This window comes from Coregonus lavaretus (assembly GCF_964263955.1).
Source record: "Coregonus lavaretus genome assembly, chromosome: 19".
Taxonomy (NCBI): Eukaryota; Metazoa; Chordata; class Actinopteri; order Salmoniformes; family Salmonidae; genus Coregonus; species Coregonus lavaretus.
Window position 1 is genome coordinate 14926295 of NC_140006.1, and position 6722 is coordinate 14933016.

Here is a 6722-nt window from a genome sequence, read left to right on the forward strand (position 1 = left end):
CTATATTTAATAAATATTATATGAATCCTATAAATTATAGTGCCCAATTTGGATGCAATCAATTAGCTTTCAAAAAGATAATGTTGCAGGAATGCTAATCTGATGTTTCTAACAGAAACGATTTCAGAACAATCTATGATGGTTGGTGTCAACCCTCCTCCTTCTGCCTTTTGAGGTGGAACGACCCCATAGTGCAACTTTGTTTTATCACACTACTTTAGGAACATACTGCTACGAAGACATGGCCCTCCCCTCAGTGAGACCAACCCTGCCTGTCGTGCTGAAGGCACGTGGTGGTGTGTGGGGGTCATCGTCCCCCTCTCTCGCTCTGTCTGGGGTGTAGTCCAGAATGTTTGACCAGACCCTGTGCACTTGTCTGGCCATCTGCCTGCATTCATGTCAATGTGAGGGATGATGTATTTTAGGGCATGATTACGCCATGAGGCAGCTGCCTCGCCTATCACATGATTCCCATCGCTGGAGGCAATGAACAGCTGTATTAACCCACCACCCTTCCCCATAAGAGGATTTTTAGACATTGTATTATTGCCATTATTATTACTAAATGTGTTAAACAGCTACCGTTGCCTTTGTTGGCTGCCTTTGCCTGGTGAGAGGTTTGTCTGTCCAGGCTTATCTGGTGTAGTCTAGTCTGGGGATCAGTGGTGACGCTACAGTGAGTTTATCAAAGCACGGCCAGACTGCTGTAGACCAGCATGAGGATCAGCCCTGTTCAGCATTCCTATTGAATGATCTTGCACCACATCCTGCATTCCGAGGTGCTACGACCTGTCGTGCCCTGGCAGCCCTGTGCATGTTACTCTTTCGACTTCAAAAAAGAAACTATTACGCCAAAAGTATGTATGTCTGTGTACATGAAACAGTGGTAGGGGATGTGTGTGGAAAATAGAAATGGATCATTAGACCTAAATGTAAAAAAAAAAAATGTGTGGTGAATATGATGAATAATTTATGTTGTGAACTTTGAGCGGGGAGTGGAGGGGTTGTCAGTGGAAATCTGGACAATCTGAAGCCCTATGTTACTTTACTACTCTCCCTTTTTAACTGTGAGGTGCAATACCTCAATTTTTACAAACGCTATTACTTGGCAGCATAGCTATTCTCCAAGGATGATATTTTCTATGTATTGCATTCTTGGCATTTAATCACAGGGTTCTGCTCCTCCTAGACCCTGAGCTTTGTGATGGTTATGCTGATATATTCAATGAGAATGTTTAAGGTCACCACAGCGATATCTGCATCCCAAGATATGGACAATCTGCCTCCTCTTTGGTATAATAGAACAATTATGTTTATTTATTAAAGTGTAAATATGTATTGCAATTCAAACTAGCTTGGTCTTTGTCTGTTCATTATACTGTTTCTAAGCTCCAATCTTTTCTATGTCTCAAAGTTGTTTTTATATGTATTTTTTACAATAAATATACTTTTAAGCCCTGTTTGTCAATGTCCTTGTTTAGGTGTTTGAGCACTGTTAATACGTGTTTTATGGCATGTTTGTTATTAATGGATTTTGCCAAAGAGGCAATGCTGACTGCTGTGACAGATTCACATTTTGATATACTGATTTCTACAGTTAAGTTATCTACGATAAACGACTAGCCTACATGGAAAACAAGCATTTTTATTTTTTTGCAACCATGTGACATTTTGTATTCCTTCCTGCATTCATTAGATTTACAAAATATGGTACTGGTTACTCAATCCTTTAAAGATGTCCTCTGGTGATAAAAAAAAACTAAAACTTTTCCTGTTGAAAAGCAATCAAGTATAAATAAAGTAAAATACACACAAAAAGGGTAAAACACTGTTTTGAGCAAAATTGTTTGTTGCACACATTGTACCAAATGTGGATCTCCTGTTTGCCTACCGATCGTTCAGCATGCTGTTGCCGTCTGACTGCCGACATTTTCGCACGATTCTACATGTAAAATCGGTTTGCAAATTACAGCCAGCAATCTGTTCAGAGGTGCTAAGTACTCTCGGCAGGCTCTTGGTGTGTCTGAGCCTTTACAAGCACCCGATTATGTTATTGCATATCCTGTTGATCTTTTTTAGGCCTATTTAGTACACCACTTTGCTAGAAACTACAAGTGATGTACAAACAAAATCAACAATTCAAGTAGGCTACATGCTCTTCTGATTACATTTGTGAAAAAGAAAAGTGGAGAAACTGGTTTTCCATTTTTCCACTTCGCCTCAAGCAGCCTGAATTTAAAATGATTACAGATCATTGAGATGTTTTGTTACTGGCCTACACACAATACCCCATAATGTCAAAGTGGAATTATGTTTTTAGACATTTTTACAAATGAAAAGCTGAAATGTTTTGAGTCAATAAGTATTCAAAGCCTTTGTTATGGCAAGCCTAAATAACTTCAGGAGTACAAATGTACTTAACAAGTATTTTTGAATGACTACCTCATCTCTATACCCCGCAAATACAATTATCTGTAAGGTCCCTCAGTCGAGTAGTGAATTTCAAACGCAGATTCAACCACAAAGACCAGGGAGGTTTCCCAATGCCTCGCAAAGAAGGGCACCTATTGGTAAAAAAAAGCATACATTGAATATCCCTTTGAGCATGGTGAAGTTATTAATTACACTTAGGTGGTGTATCAAAACACCCAGTCACTACAAAGATACAGGCGTCCTTCCTAACTCAGTTGCCGGAGAGGAAGAAAACCGCTCAGGGATTTCACCATGAGGCCAATGGTGACTTTAAAACAGTTACAGAGTTTAATGGCTGTGATAAGAGAAAACGGAGGATGGATCAACAACATTGTAGTAACTCCACAATACTAACCAAATAGACAGAGTGAAAAGGAAGCCTGTACAGAATAAAAATACTCCAAAACATGCATCCTGTTTTCAACAAGGCACTAAAGTAATACTGCAAAAAGATTTGCAAAGGAATTTACTTTTTGGTGGCTGCATCATGTTATATGGGTATGCTTGTAATCGTTAAGGACTGGGGAGTTTTTCAGGATAAAAAAGAAACTAAATGGAGCTAAACACAGGCAAAACCCTTGAGGAAAACCTGGTTGTCTCCTTTCCACCAGACACTGGGAGATGAATTCCCCTTTCAGTAGGACAATAACCTAAAACACAAGGCCAAATCTACACTGGAGCTTTGACTTAAATCTACTTGAAAATCTATGTAAAAAAGGGTTGTGTAGCAATGATCAACAACCAATTTGACAGAGCTTGAAGAATTAAAAAATAATAATAATAGACAAATGTTGCACAATCCAGGTGTGGAAGGCTCAGTCACCAGAAATACTTACTCAAAAAGACTCACAGCTGTAATCACTGCCAAAGGTGCTTCTACAGGAATACATATGTAAATGAGATATTTCTGTATTTCATTGAATACATTTGCAAAAATGTCTTACATGTTTTCACTTTATCATTATGATGTATTGTGTGTAGATGGGTGAGAGAAAAAAAATAATTTAATCAATTTTGAATTCAGACTGTAACACAACAAAATGTAGAATAAGTCAAGGGGTATGAATACTTTCTGAAGGCACTGGATGTTAGTTTGATCTATCACTTAAGCCATGTTCACATTGGCAGTGACTCAAATCCTATATATTTGCATATCCGATTCAAATCTGTTCTTCATCCTGAAGTCTGAATGGTTTACAAACAAATTAGTGAATGTGCTAGAAAGCTAAACAGCTAGCTACCTAGCTAGCTAGTTGACTGCTGTGGCTAGCCAAAAAAGACTTGTTTTGAAAGTTGGATCATCTTATCCTTTGAGGCTTTAAAAGTGTTCTTACCCTATGATTTTGAACATTCAAAGCAACTGGGGAACATCCATGGCAGGCATTGTTGTCACCTTTGTTTGCTACATAACTTCTGAGTGATAGGAAGCACAAGTCACCACCACCAGTCAGCCTACCCCACTGCACACACACCTGTCGTTATTATGACAACTAGCGTAGCCTTGTCAGCAAATTAATGCTATCTGAACACACACAAATCCTATTTGGTCACTTGTAACTTGCTGTTTGGACAGTGAGTAGTCCAAAATGGATTTGAAAAACAAAATTGATTTGAGCATTAGGCCTGCAGTGAGAACAAGGCTTTAGTTCACCATCACTGTCAGGGACAGTTCAGTTCTGGAAATAACCCAAAAGGGCACAGGCTTCTAAAGGTGAAGTTAGAAGTTCCAGTTTCTCAGTCTGAGTCAAACAGCAAAGTGCCAGTCTGTGTGTAGGCTAGCCGCTTGATCATCACTCCACTACACAGGAAGTACAGTGTGGGAATTGAAGTTCAGCACAAGTGAAACCCAGGTATAAAGAAGGTAAGTGCTCAGTTAGTCATCTCCTAATTCGTCTACTACTTCATTGACGGAACTAAGATGACAGAATTTTGGGGTTGTCAAAAATCTCCAGTTGTTGCGGATGATGTGCCAGTTTGGACAAAATAATGAAATAAGATCCATCTGATGATGAATTGGACAACGCAAACATTTGATTTAATTGTGTATGAATGCTACAGTAAAATAAGTGATTTCACCTTTTTGGGTTAGTTTTCCAGTTGTCATTTGTAAATAAAAAATAAAATTATAATATTTTTAGCAGGAAAGATATTTTAAGTTCTGAATTCAGTTTGTCCCAGTGGTTTGACCTACTTTCTTATTGAGAACTGTGGTTACTGAGAAATATCTGCATTCACACACATCTATAGACAAAACAACATGTGTCAGTGAGGACACTAATACAAAACATTACTTGGTATTATTAACATACACAGTATGCTGAATTGGTCATAAATGCAAGGATGTTATTGTTGCATCCTTGTTCCAACATGTAACTGTTAAATTTCTTTATGAAGGTTTACTCAATTCCAGGTTCCTCATGTGGACAGTGGCAACCCCCAGGCTAGTATCTCACTACTTGTCACATCTATTTTCTCACAGGCCTTTTGATATCATCTAAGCCCTCTATATTTTCCTCTAAACATCAGTCTCTTCTAACCCACTCCTCTTCACACTACGCTCTCGCCCAGAATGACAGATGCACAGAACTTCCCCACGCCCACAGAGCCTCAGTATACCCTCCATCCTACCCCCCAGTCCTGTACCCACTACAGGCAGGGGTGGACTTCGGACCCCTCTCACCTGGAGAGTGTAACCTTGTGGGAGAGCCAAGTAACTATCTATCCTGTACTGCAATAGCAAGGAAAGAGGGGAATCTATCATGCTGATGGATTATTAATGTCTTTCCTCATATTACTGCCAATTACTATAAAATGTTGATGCAAAATTGAAAATTTCTGCTGGAATAATTTCTGTCTGCTGAATTCATTTGTTGTGTTACATCATCATGACCACTGAAAAGTCTGCAAATTCACTACAATATTCCAGTGTTGTCATGGCCAGTAATATGAGACTTGTTCTGTCACTCACAAACGATCCTCTCCACCAGAGAGTGACAGACACATTCCTATTGGTGTCATCTTTTGACGATGAGACAATACGGAAGCCTTATATCAGAAAGGTCTGTACTGATATGTCTCTGTGACCCAAAGCCCTGACTCCTGCACATCCATCCCTGTAGCCATTTTGAATGCCTTGATGCCCTCATCTTAGTTATCTGTGACACACTGTACAGAGAACACCCCATCCAACGACTGTGATCTGAGGACCCTTTTTAGCAGCAACAGAGTAACGCGCTTGGCCCTAACCACTGCTCCATAATTGCTGGCTGTCAACCTCCCTCTCGTCATGTTGTGCCAGTTGGGGTTGGTGCGCTGTCCAACTGTTGCCTGCCATATAGCCTCCTCCTGCTACACAGACAGTGCCATGCCAGCCAGGATGCCTGCATGCACCAGGTGCCCTTGTTTTTTTAACAATGTCCGGTACAAACAGGGAGGGTAGCGGTTGTTCTGGCTCAGGTTCAAGGAGACATGCCATCCCACTGAATCTGCCCCGGAGACGGTTCCTTAGCCACTGAAGATCCTTCTCTGTGGGCTCTCGGGACAGAGGGTTGTAGTCTTCGGCCGGGTACAGGTCCTCCACTGACTGCGCCTGGTTGGGTACGGCTGGCTTCCTCCACTCGCATTCCACATCCATATGGCCGATATTGTGAACCGCCAAAATAGGCTGCATGGCTACACTTATGAGCTCCACAGAGGCATTCGCATGTGGTAGAGAGAATCCCCTGGTCAACTATAGAGACCCGCCAAGAGGAAGGATGTGCCACATGCCTTTCAATGCATTACTTTGAACACCTTGAAATGCATTTGTTGTAAGAAATGTGCTATATAAGTAAAGTTTGATTTGATTGACGATATTGCAGCTGCAGAATATTTAATAAACTGTAATTGTCACATGAGGGAAAACTGCAGTTTTTCCATAAACTTTTAATTGATAACTTAGGATTTTATCACTTGACATATCAATCATATAGTGGGAAGGATCCTATAAATCAAGACTGTGTGAATGCATGTACCACTCCGAATAAATAAATACTGTGCCTTTGAAGATGTGTCTCTGGTCATGAAACTACCATACAGGCTGGATGTCTAAACAAAGTCAATTTTGAATGTCAATAGATTTTTTGATTCATTCTCATCAATGACAACATTCTAGAACTGAGTTATCACTCATCTAAGTCTGGTATCCGGGGTAATCTGGTTAAAGATTATTTAATTGATTAAGTGGCTCTTTCCTTGTAGAATGTTGACAG